Source organism: Pseudophryne corroboree, chromosome 1 (genome assembly GCF_028390025.1).
Source record: "Pseudophryne corroboree isolate aPseCor3 chromosome 1, aPseCor3.hap2, whole genome shotgun sequence".
In the NCBI taxonomy this organism is placed as follows: Eukaryota; Metazoa; Chordata; class Amphibia; order Anura; family Myobatrachidae; genus Pseudophryne; species Pseudophryne corroboree.
In genome coordinates, this window is record NC_086444.1 from 192,901,809 (window position 1) to 192,915,529 (window position 13,721).

The 13,721-nt window shown below is 46.6% G+C and overlaps 1 long non-coding RNA gene across 1 annotated transcript in view; it reads right to left on the bottom strand.

Annotated features, from left to right (window-relative positions):
* Positions 1–5,655: 5,655 nt before the first annotated feature.
* The window catches only part of LOC135050038 (uncharacterized), a 48,883-nt gene continuing 40,817 nt past the window's right edge, over positions 5,656–13,721 (bottom strand). The window contains exon 3 of the long non-coding RNA XR_010241537.1: positions 5,656–6,401. This is a non-coding gene — a long non-coding RNA (uncharacterized LOC135050038). The remainder of the gene's footprint in view (positions 6,402–13,721) is intronic.

The following is a 13,721-nucleotide window of genomic DNA, read 5'->3' on the forward strand; positions in this document are numbered from 1 at the left end:
TATAGCAGTGGCCTTCTGTACTGTACTGCTATATATAGTATACTGGTGGTCACTGTGTCAGCAAACTGCAAAACTAAAATGCACCACAGGTATAGAATGTAGATGGATAGTATACTTAATGAATGACGACACAGAGGTAGGTACAGCAGTGGCCTTCCGTACTGCTATATATAGTATACTGGTGGTCACTGTGTCAGCAAACTGCAAAACTAACATGCACCACAGGTATAGAATGTAGATGGATAGTATACTTAATGAATGACGACACAGAGGTAGGTACAGCAGTGGCCTTCCGTACCGTACTGCTATATATAGTATACTGGTGGTCACTGTGTCAGCAAACTGCAAAACTAAAATGCACCACAGGTATAGAATGTAGATGGATAGTATACTTAATGAATGATGACACAGAGGTAGGTACAGCAGTGGCCTACCGTACTGCTATATATAGTATACTGATGGTCACTGTGTCAGCAAACTGCAAAACTAAAATGCACCACAGGTGTAGAATGTAGATGGATAGTATACTTAATGAATGACGACACAGAGGTAGGTACAGCAGTGGCCTTCCGTACCGTACTGCTATATATAGTATACTGGTGGTCACTGTGTCAGCAAACTGCAAAACTAAAATGCACCACAGGTATAGAATGTAGATGGATAGTATACTTAATTAATGACGACACAGAGGTAGGTACAGCAGTGGCCTACCGTACTGCTATATATAGTATACTGGTGGTCCCTGTGTCAGCAAACTGCAAAACTAAAATGCACCACAGGTATAGAATGTAGATGGATAGTATACTTAATGAATGACGACACAGAGGTAGGTACAGCAGTGGCCTTCCGTACTGCTACATATAGTATACTGGTGGTCACTGTGTCAGCAAACTGCAAAACTAAAATGCACCACAGGTATAGAATGTAGATGGAGAGTATACTTAATGAATGACGACACAGAGGAAGGTACAGCAGTGGCCTTCCGTACCGTACTGCTATATATAGTATACTGGTGGTCACTGTGTCAGCAAACTGCAAAACTAAAATGCACCACAGGTATAGAATGTAGATGGATAGTATACTTAATGAATGACGACACAGAGGTAGGTACAGCAGTGGCCTACCGTACTGCTATATATAGTATACTGGTGGTCACTGTGTCAGCAAACTGCAAAACTAAAATGCACCACAGGTATAGAATGTAGATGGATAGTATACTTAATGACGACACAGAGGTAGGCACAGCAGTGGCCTTCCGTATCGTACTGCTATATATAGTTTACTGGTGGTCACTGTGTCAGCAAAACTCTGCACTGTACTCCTCCTATATAATATTAATTATACTGGTGGTCCCCAGTCCCCACAATAAAGCAGCACACTGAGCACAGATATGGAGTGTTTTTCAGGCAGACAACGTATACTGGTGGTCACTGTCAGCAAAACTCTGCACTGTACTCCTGCTATATAATACAGCTGCCCCCCAGTCCCCACAATTAAGCAGTGTGAGCACAGATATATTATGCAGCACACTGAGCACAGATATGGTATGGAGCGTTTTTTTCAGGCAGAGAACGGATAAAACTGGTGGTCACTTATCAGCAAAACTCTGCACTGTACTCCTCCTAACAGCTGCTCCCCAGTCCTCCCCACAATTAAGCAATAAAGCAATCAAGTTCAACAAAAAACGGAGAGAACGCCAGCCACGTCCTCTCCCTATCATCTCCAATGCACGAGTGAAAATGGCGGCGACGCACGGCTGCTTATATAGAATCCGAATCTCGCGAGAATCCGACAGCGGGATGATGACGTTCGGGCGCGCTCGGGTTAGCCGAGCAAGGCGGGAAGGTTCGAACCTGCCTCGGACCCGTGTAAAATGGGTGAAGTTCGGGGGGGTTCGGTTTCCGAGAAACCGAACCCGCTCATCACTAATATATAGATGTACGGTACAGTAGGCCATTGCTATTGATATATTACTGGCATATAATTCCACACATTAATAGATGGAGAACAAAAATGTGGAGGGTAAAATAGGGAAAGATCAAGATCCACTTCCACCTCGTGCTGAAGCTGCTGCCACTAGTCATGGCCGAGATTATGAAATGCCATCAACGTCGTCTGCCAGGGCCGATGCCCAATGTCATAATAGAGAGCATGTAAAATCCAAAAAACAAAAGTTCAGTAAAATGACCCAAAAATCTAAATTAAAAGCGTCTGAGGAGAAGCGTAAACTTGCCAATATGCCATTTATGACACGGAGTGGCAAGGAATGGCTGAGGCCCTGGCCTATGTTCATGGCTAGTGGTTTAGCTTCACATGAGGATGGAAGCACTCATCCTCCCGCTAGAAAAATGAAAAGACTTAAGCTGGCAAAAGCACAGCAAAGAACTGTGCTTTCTTCTAAATCACAAATCCCCAAGGAGAGTCCAATTGTGTCGGTTGCGATGCCTGACCTTCCCAACACTGGACGGGGAGAGGTGGCACCTTCCACCATTTGCATGCCCCCTGCAAGTGCTGGAAGGAGCACCCGCAGTCCAGTTCCTGATAGTCAAATTGAAGATGTCACTGTTGAAGTACACCAGGATGAGGATATGGGTGTTGCTGGCGCTGAGGAGGAAATTGACAAGGAGGATTCTGATGGTGAGGTGGTTTGTTTAAGTCAGGCACCCGGAGAGACACCTGTTGTCCGTGGGACGAATATGGCCGTTGACATGCCTGGTCAAAATATAAAAAAAATCACCTCTTCGGTGTGGAATTATTTTAACAGAAATGCAGACAACAGGTGTCAAGCCGTGTGTTGCCTTTGTCAAGCTGTAATTAGTAGTGGTAATGACGTTAACCACCTAGGAACATCCTCCCTTATACGTCACCTGGAGCGCATTCATCAGAAGTCTTGACAAGTTCAAAAACTTTGGGTGACAGCGGAAGCAGTCCACTGACAACTAAATCCCTTCCTCTTGTGACCAAGCTCCTGCAAACCACACCACCAACTCCCTCAGTGTCAATTTCCTCCTTAGACAGGAAAGCCAATAGTCCTGCAGGCCATGTCACTGGCAAGTCTGACGAGTCCTCTCCTTCCTGGGATTCCTCCAATGCATCCTTGAGTGTAACGCCTACTGTTGCTGGCGCTGCTGTTGTTGCTGCTGGGAGTCGATCGCCATCCCAGAGGGGAAGTCGGAAGACCACTTGTACTACTTCCAGTAAGCAATTGACTGTCCAATAGTCCTTTGCGAGAAAGATGAAATATCACAGCAGTCATCCTGCTGCAAAGCGGATAACTCAGGTCTTGGCAGCTGCGATGGTGTTAAACGTGTGTCCGGTATCCACCATTAATTCACAGGGAATTAGAGAATTGCTTGAGGTACTGTGTCCCCGGTACCAAATACCATCTAGGTTCCATTTCTCTAGGCAGGCGATACCGAGAATGTAGAGAGATGTCAGAAAAAGAGTCACCAGTGTCCTAAAAAATGCAGTTGTACCCAATGTCCACTTAACCACGGACATGTGGACAAGTGTAGCAGGGCAGACTCAGGACTATATGACTGTGACAGCCCACTGGGTAGATGTATTGCCTCCTGCAGCAAGAACAGCAGCGCCAGTAGCAGCATCTGGCAAATGCCAACTCGTTCCTAGGCAGGCTACGCTTTGTATCACCGCTTTCCATAAGAGGCACACAGCTGACAACCTCTTACGGAAACTGAGGAACATCATCACAGAATGGCTTACCACAATTGGACTTTCCTGGGGATTTGTGACATCGGACAACGCCACCAATATTGTGCGTGCATTACATGTGGGCAAATTCCAGCACGTCCCATGTTTTGCACATACATTGAATTTGGTGGTGCAGAATTTTTTAAAAAACGACAGGGGCGTGCAAGAGATGCTGTCGTTGGCCCGAAGAATTGCGGGCCACTTTCGGCATTCAGCCACCGCGTGCCGAAGACTGGAGCACCAGCAAACACTCCTGAACCTGCCCCGCCATCAGCTGAAGCAAGAGGATGTAACGAGGTTGAATTCAACCCTCTATATGCTTCAGAGGATGGAGGAGCAGCAAAAGGCCATTCAAGCCTATACATCTACCTACAACATAGGCAAAGGAGGGGGAATGCACCTGACTCAAGCGCAATGGAGAATGATTTCAACGTTGTGCAAGGTTCTGCAACCCTTTGAACTTGCCACACGTGAAGTCAGTTCAGACACTGCCAGCCTGAGTCAGGTCATTCCCCTCATCAGGCTTTTGCAGAAGAAGCTAGAGAGATTGAAGGAGGAGCTAAAATGGAGGGATTCTGCTAGGCATGTGGGACTTGTGGATGGAGCCCTTAATTCGCTTAACCAGGATTCACGGGTGGGCAATCTGTTGAAATCAGAGCACTACATTTTGGCCACCGTGCTCAATCCTAGGTTTAAAGCCTACGTTGTATCTCTCTTTCTGGCAGACACAAGTCTGCACATGTTCAAATACCTGATGGTCAAGCGGAATGTGACCCGCCAACAGCTCCTCCTTCACATTCTCCCGTAACTGGGGCTGCGAGGAAAAGGCTAAGAATTCCGAGCCCACCCGCTGGCGGTGATGCAGGGCAGTCTGGAGCGAGTGCTGACATCTGGTCCGGACTGAAGGACCTGCCAACGATTACTGACATGTTGTCTACTGTCACTGCATATGATTCTGTCACCATTAAAAGAATGGTGGAGGATTATATGAGTGACAGCATCCAAGTAGGCACGTCACAGTCCGTACGTATACTGGCAGGAAAAAGGATGTACACAGTGAAAAGGGTGATGAAACGGAGGATGAGGCGGAGGTGGACATCTTGCCTCTGTAGAGCCAGTTTGTGCAAGGAGAGATTGATTGCTTCTTTTTTGGTGGGCGCCCAAACCAACCAGTGATTTCAGCCACAGTGTGGCAGACCCTGTCGCTGAAATGATGGGTTTGTTAAAGTGTGCATGTCCTGTTTATACAACATAAGGGTGGGTGGGAGGGCCCAAGGACAATTCCATCTTGCACCTCTTTTTTTTAATTTATCTTTGCATCATGTGATGTTTGGGGCTAATTTTTTAAAGTGCCATCCTGTCTGACACTGCAGTGCCACTCCTAGATGGGCCAGGTGTTTGTGCCGGCCACTTGGGTCACTTAGCTTAGTCATCCAGCGACCTTGGTGCAAATTTTAGGACTAAAAATAATATTGTGAGGTGTGAGGTGTTCAGAATAGACTGGAAATGAGTGGAAATTGTGGTTATTGAGGTTAATAATACTATGGGATCAAAATTACCCCCACATTCTATGATTTAAGCTGTTTTTGAGGGTTTTTTGTAAAAAAAACACCCGAATCCAAAACACACCGGAATCCGACAAAACATTTTCAGAGAGGTTTTGCCAAAACGCGTCCGAATCCAAAACACGGCCGTGGAACCGAATCCAAAACCAAAACACAAAACCCGAAAAATTTCCGGTGCACATCTCTAATATTAAGCCATTAGGTGAAATGTACTCACTAAATCATGTTTTTACATGTGCTAAAAAACTTACTTGCCTCAATGTACCCCCTAAATAGTGTATCTGCCTAAACATACAATGACACATTACGGGCAAATAAAAATTTAACTTCAAATATACTTTCGATTTGAAAAAGCACACACACATTTTTTGAAAGGACACTTTACTTAATATGAAAAAAATGGACACAAATGTCAACAGAATATTGTTGTTAGAAAGAAAATAATGAAGAGGGAAAAACAAAAATCATTGGGAGGAGAAAGTCCATTGACCCCTTGATCCCCCTCCCCTCCCCCGCGGGCACTACACCTTGAGGGGCGACTGGTGAGCCACTCTGTGTGCAGGAGTGGAGGGAGCTGGCCCTTGTTGTATTTGGCCCTTCACAGCCCAATCATTGCGCCACCAGTTCCCACTGCAGGGACACAAACATCTGGGTTTGCTCCCGAATGGCCTGCGTGTACTCCCGGGTCACCTGCAGTTGATCCCGGGCTACCCCCATCCACTCCTGTGTGGCCTGGGTCAATTTCTGCAGGTGATTATTGATCTGCAAGGCCATTAGAGTGTGGATGCCCTGAACCACCGCCACAGTTCGATTCATCTGCTTCATTTGCTGATGTAGTCCAGCTGGCTGGTCTGGTTCTCCATAAATGCCAGGTGTTTTCCCGCAATTGATGGAGGAAGATGGAGATCTACTCTGCATTGGAAATGTTGATTTGTGGCCTGGGTGGTGATGGTTGCGGCTGCTGTGGCACATGGGGCATAGGCTCCACGCGAGTGAGGATGATGGTGGTGTTGTCGTCTTCCTCCTCATCTTTCCCCATTAAATAGGCCACCAGCCCTGGAAGTGGGAGGCCCAGAGGAGCTGGTGACAGGGTGAGTGGCGGTGCTGGGGTCACATGGGAAGGTCCTGCAAAGGAATAAAAAAGGTGAAATAAAACCATTTGTAATGGGGACTAAAAACAACCTATACTAATCTGAAAACCTACCAATGCACGTGCTTAAAAAAAACCATGCTAGCTAACTGAATTACATTATCTTTACAATGTAAGCATGGATTGTGAAATACCTTTTCAGGAGCCCTTTAAAAAAATTAATAAATAAATGGATGCAGTCTCTTAAACTCCAATGTGGTTGTGTTCTCCTTGATTAATTTTGTGGTTGCAGGCCTAGATATGCCACAATTGTATTTTAAAGAAGTGTATGTGAGTATCCACTTTCCTTCTATACAGTATGGCCGCAGAACCATGTAATGAGTGTAATGTGTGTGTGCGTGTGTGTTTTCAAGTTAATTGTTAAAGAAAAAAAAACACCTTCCCCCCCCCCCCCCGCAAAAATTATATAAAATATATACATTTATCTGTATTGAGGCCCCCAAAAAAACACACTTGACACTGTTTGTAGGTTGTTACACTTAAAAGGAACATTTTTCCATTTGCTTACAGGATGAGGTAGGGAAGCTGGGCGGTCCGTGTCTACTATATGCACTCCCAGGGCAGCCAAGAGAAATTCAGGGCCCCTGATACAACAACTTCCTGGGCCCCCCTGCCCCCAATAGAGGAGGCGTGACCACAGCATGCTGAGGGCATGGCAACTCCTCTTCGGGGGCGTGTCTAGCACATCAGAAGAACCCACTCACTGAAGCATGGCATGCCTCCCAGCCAGGGTAGTAGAGAGACTGGCTGGGCCCAGGTACTTTTCATGGGGCATGGCCTAATCAAAGGAGGAGTGGACCTGGGCCCCCACTGGGCCCCTCTATCAAACCTGGGCCCAGGTAATTTGTACCCCCCCCCTCTCGACGCCACTGTGCACTCCTGGGAGGACCTCCAGAGGTATGATCCATTTGAACTCCTCCTTGAAGGCCATGTAGTAAACCCAGTGGAGCTTGTCCTCCTCCTGTCCCGAGAGTCTGGTGGCACACTTCAGCCATCTTGCCCTTCAAAACTTTCTTAATGTCTCCATATCTCTTCTTCACATTGACTACATCCTGGATCAACCTCCACATGGCTTTCTTCTGAAATACAGGAGTCGTGTACGCCTGGGCACCCAGCAGGCAAGGGTACACATGCACCCTGGCATGGGCCAGAGTGCAGGTCTCCTCAAATTAATACCTTGCACTTTCCGCATGGCCCTGGTCCTGCCATGTGCTGATGTTCCAGCCTCCTCATCCTCCTCAGTGTCCTCCACAGCAGTCACCTGCACCTCCTTCTCCTCTCCTGCCTCTGTGTCAGACACAAGCTGCTGCTGGGACATGGCCTCCTCCTCTACCAGCCTCCTCCTCCTCTCCCTACCCACTTGACTGGATGCCATGCCTACTCAGAAAACACCAACTGCTGCTACCGCCTCACCTCCACCTGCTCCTCTCCAAATTGCCTTCAACCTTTCAAAGGACAAAATGGAAGGTGTGGGGTTTATATAGGGTGTGTGATACTTCAATCATGTGCCTTTTGGGGGCCAATGGGTGACTTTCTCCCACACTGTGGACCTCCTAAACTACAAAATGCATTCCGATAGGTCCAAAAATTATTATTATTATTATTATTATTATCCTTTATACAGGGTTCTGCAGCACCCAATTACAGAGTACATATGCACATAATCAAAACAAGAAAATGGTGACTTACAGTTGAAGACAATAAAGGACAAGTACAGGGTAACTAAGCATAACTACACCAGTAAACGACATAGAAATAAGTTTACAGGTGGTCAAAAAACTGCAGGATTTGGGCAGTTGAGGATTATTAACATAAGAAAATGATAAGCACATGAGGGAACAGGGCCCTACTCGTGAGAGCTTACATTCTAAATGGGAGGGGCAGACAGACAGGGGTGACAAAGATGGGGCAGACCGAGCATTGGACAGAGGGTTAGGATGAGATTTGCCTGGGTTTGGTAAAGAAGTGGGTCTTAAGAGCCCGTTTGAAGTTCTGTAGAGAGGTGGAGAGTCTGAGGGGAGAGGTAAAGAATTCCAGAGAAAGGGAGCAGCACATGAAAAATATTGGAGATAGGAGTGGGAGGAAGTAATCAGAAGACAGGAGAGTCAGCGTGCATTAGCAGAGCGAAGAGGACGGGTAGGAGAGTAAAGGGAGATAAGGTCAGAGATGTAAATGGGAGAGGAGTGGGTGAGTGTTTGTAAGTGAGTGTGAGAAGTTTGAATTGGATTCTGAAAGGGAAGGGATGCCAATGAAGGGCTTGTAGGAGTGGGGGGGTGGATGTAGTGTGTTTGGTGAGGAAGATGAGCCGGGCTGCAGCATTGAGGATAGACTGGAGTGGAGAGAGGTACTTGTCAGGGAGGCCAGTTAGGAGGAGATTACAGTAATCCAGTCTGGAAATAATCAGTGAGTGAATAATGGTCTTGGTGACATCCTGGGTGAGAAAAGGCCTGATCCTGGAAATGTCTTTCAGATGAAAATGACAGGTTTGTGAGAGGTGCTGAATGTGTGGTATGAAGGAGAGGGAGGAGTCAAGGATTACGCCAAAACAGCGTACTTGGAGGCTAGAGGAGAGAGTCGTGCTATCAATGGATAATGAGATTGTGGGAGGTGAGGTTGTGCGGGAGGGTGGGAAGATGATCAGCTCAGTCTTAGACATGTTGAGTTTAAGAAAGCTCTGGGACATCCAGGAAGAGATAGCAGAAAGACAGTTGGAGGTACGAGTGAGGAGAGCCATGGAGAGATCAGGGAAGGAAAGGTAAATTTGAGAGTCATCAGCATAGAGATGATATTGGAAGTTAAAAGAACTCATGAGTTCACTTAAAGAGGACTTATAGAGAGAGAAAAGGAGAGGACCAAGAACAGAGCCTTGGATCCGATATGCAGAAGCTGAAAAATAGATTCACGCCATTACATTGCCCGAGTTCCGGGAAATAGACACACATTTGTAATGTCAGATGTGGTGCTATAATTACTTGGGTGGCATTATCGGCTCCCATTACATCCCGGCCACTGTCTCTTCAGGAGGCCTGAATATGGACTTTTCTAAAACCCAAGCCCTCCAAGACTGGTCTGTGCTGCAAAGTGTAAATACTGTGCAGAGATATTTGGGCTTTACAAACTACTACAGACATTTCCTAAAAAAAATTCAAGAATTGTCCGGCTTTTGACTGAATTATCTCACAAGTGTGTTCCATCTGATTCAGCCTTCTGAAGTCTGAGAAAACCTTTCAAACTGCTCCTATTTTGATTCATCCAGTTCCAACTCTACCCTTTTTTTCGTGAAGTTGATGCCTCAAGTTCTGCAGCTGTTGCGGTGCTATTTAAATGAAAGGAGCTGACTTTTGGTGTCACCCCCACTCCAGGTGTCACACCCGGGTGCGGGCCGCACCCCCCGCACCCGCCTTGTGACGCCGCTGGTTGCAGGTGTGGAATGTCCACAGAAATTAAGGTTTACTAAGCAGTAGAGTGATAATGTATTGCAGAGAAATCATAGTAATAATCCAAGGTACAACATAAACATAGTATAAATGGTAGTCCAATATGAGATTTCGCAGCAGAGTAATACATTAGTTGAATAATAATAATAATTCATATTTATAATCAACAGTACAAGGATTGTAGGCTTTGCACAGCTATCCAATAAATAATCAGGAATGCATGCAAGCACAGATAAAGTCCACAGTAATGTACATGTATAAGCAAAACCAATGAATAATTTAGCTGTGAGTCTTTTAACGAACTCGGTAGAGCAAAACAAGGCACATATACTGTAGCAAGATAACTTAGCTGAAGGCGTCCCCTTGACTCCAGGCAAGGCAAGGTAAGGATTGAACTGGAGTCAGCTTAATGAACTTTCAGACTAGAGGCGGGATGTATTGAAGTCCGAGTTCAGCGGCCGAGCGGGATGCCGGATGTTTTTTTTTTAAAGGGGCAACCATGTACAAGGCTAAACCATGCCTTATAAATGATTGCTCCTTTAAAAAAAAGACAGAGTTCAGCCAGCATCCTGCATGACCACTGAACTCAGACTTCATTACATCCCGGCCTAGGTCTCAGATACAGTCAGGAGCTCTGGTAACACTGGTAATGTATTCAGGATTCCGGCAGGGTTCTCAGGATTCAGGCAGGACAGGGCTCTCAAGATTCAGACAGGACAGGGTTCTCAGGATTCTGGCAGGACAGAGTTTACAGAACAAGTTAACACAAGTAATATAACTGGCAGGTCAGTGCAGGGCTGGTCGCCTTTTATCAGGAGTAGGGACCAATGGTAATGAGCCAGGCAGCCCAGCCCCCTTTATAACAGAATACATTGCAGCTGGCATGCTGCACATAGGAAAGCAGTAGAGAGTGTTCCAGCTAATTAGCACCAGCTGGGATGCAAACAGAACAATTACTGCTCTCTGATAACAGCATATCTGGCAGCACAGAGGTACTGCAGGCCATACACATGAAAGCAGCACCTATGGTAGCACAGAGGTACTGCAGGGCAGACACCTGAAAGCAACTCGTCTGGTAGCACAGAGGTACTGCAGGCCAGACACTATAAATGGCAGAGATGTAACATAGCCCTCCTTTAAGAAATGGATTCCAGATGCTCCACAAGACATAAGTTCAGGCTCTCCTCTTCAGGTGGGACAACAATCACCTCTGAGATACTGTATAAGACTGGGCAGACACATAAAGCACTGGGCTTGCAGCAGACATCCCATGAACTCCTGATAAGGTGGGCACCACAGGCAGACTGGGAATCTGTGTTACATCAAGCAAGGCAGGCATCAGCAGGACCTCAGCAAGGCAGGCACTGGCTGGACCTCGGGCAAGGCAGGCACTGGCTAGACCTTGGGAAAGGCAGGCACCGGCTGGATATCAGGCAAGACAGGCATCGACTCCACCTCGTGCATTGATGGACCCTTTCGAACCTCTGATATACTGGAAGCCTTGGGTGGCTGGGTAACTCTGAAAGAAAAACCACTCTAAATGGTGGCTGGCATGGTGGCAACCTCCTCATTTCAAGAGGCCAGGGCAGTAACATCCTCAGACCATGAGACAAGGGTAATAATGTCCTCATGCCGAGAGACAAGGGCAAAAATGTCCTAATACCATGAGGCAAGGGCAGTGGTGACCCCATGCCCAGAAGCAAAGGGCAATAAGCAGAAAGAAAAATGCCTTAACAGGAGCTGGCAAGGTCCTCAGGACCCTTTCCTGGGGAAGGAAATACTGCACAGTACTTGAAGCTTTCTCCTGGGGCAGGATGTTTGGAGACCCTTCCTGAGCTGAAGAACACCTGTCCTAGGACTGCAGCAATCATGACCCCTCCTGGGTCTGTGGCTATGACAACCCTCCTGGGTCAATGGCAACTCTATAAGGAGCCTCTGGCTAAGCAGCTATGGAGCATCTCTGGCTGAGCAGCACTATGGGACATTTCTGGTTGGGCAGCACTGTGAGGAGACTCTAGCTGGGCAGCACTGTTTAAACTACCAAACAATCCTTCTGTGGGATGGCAAACGAGACTTGGAATCCCCCTTGTGGGACTGTCAAGACACAAAGTCCCCCTGTGCAATCAGTATACCTGAATCCCTTACCAGAGGCCAGGGCATTGGTCTCCCCTACTGAAGCCAGGACATCAGACTCTGCTCCTGGGTTTGGTACCTAAGACTCTTCTTCTGGGGTCAGCACCTGAGACTCCCCTCCTGGAGTCAGCACCTGAGACCCCCCTTTCCTGGTTTTGGCAACCTGAGACTCTCCTCCTTGGATCAGCACCTGAGACTCCCCTCCTGGGGTCGGTACCAGAGATACCCCTCCTGGGGTTGGCAACCTGAGACTCCGCTGTGGGGTCGGTACCTGAGACTCCCCTCCTGGGGTCGGTATGTGAGACTCCCCTCCTGGGATCAGGACATTAGATTTCCCTCCTGAGATCCTACCTTCGCATACCCCCTCCAGAGTCTGAGCATCGGATATCCCTCCTGGGATCAAGACATTGGCCTACTCTCCTGGGGAAAGACCATGCGCTAAGGCAACAGACATCCTTCCTGGGATCAAGACATCAACTTCCCGTCCTGGGGACAGACCATCAGACAGGGCAACATCCTCCCCTTCGCGGACAGACCATTGGCTAACTCAGCAAAAAAGAATACATTACAGCTGGCATGCTGAGCATAGAAGAGCAGTATAGAGTGTTCCAGCTAATTAGCACCAGCTGGGATGCAAACAGAACAATTACTGCTCTCTGATAGCAGCGTCTGTGGCAGTACAGAGGTACTGCAGGCCAGACACATGACAGCAGCACCTCTGATAGACAAATCCTCACATACTCCTCCTTCTGGTACCAAGATATTTACATGGATGTTATCTCAGAGCTTCCTCCTTCAGTTTCATAAACATCTTTGTTACAGTAGACAAGTTTACCAAAATGGCTTATCTGATTGCGATCAGAAAAGTTCCCAGCACTTCCAAAATTTCAAAATTTCCTCCAACTTATCTACAAGTTGTATGGCTGCCCACCAATCCATTGTTTAAGATAGAGGTCCTGAATTTACCTTATAATTCTGAGTATTTTCTGCAACTTACTCAAAATTAAATTCTATCTTTCATCTGGTTCCATTCTCTACCCAACAGCCAATCGTAACAAGTGAATCAAACCTTGGAATAGTATCTGCAGAGCTACTCAAACTTTCCTAGTCTCAGCCAATCTAACTTATTTTACTGTTAATTTACTGTTACCTCCATAAATGCTAAGTATTTACAGTATTCTGTTTTCTTTGTATTGCAAGTAAAACCAGTTTCATCAGCCACAAGACATCACATTGTCTCTCCACCATTGGTGATTGATGATCAAGAAGCATACATTTGGAGAAGATCCTAAATTTTCATGAAGTTCCGGGGAAATTAGATGTTTTTAGACAAGTTGGGATTTCAGACTTAACCTGTTAAAAATATTCATGCTCTGAGATTAATCAGACAAAACTGATGTACCTCGAGGTCAACCTCGAAGGTGGGACATGTTGTCACAAGCAAATTTATCAGTTTTCACCACCATGGGATAGCGATTGCAGAAAGTCCTGGGCACAGGGAGAGTTTCTAGCAGTCCTCTGTTGTCATAATCTTGTGTTAAAGTGTGATCTCCACTTTCCTGTATCTCCTCTTTTGGAGAAACACCCAGCAATCTGGGCTACATTGTTGCAAGTCTCTTTTGCCTCGATGTCTGTGTCTGAAGTGCTCCAGTGAATCCTGAATTTCTGCCTGATCCTGACCACGTCTCAGTCCTCTCCTTGTCAGTACTTAATCTGGAGATATTT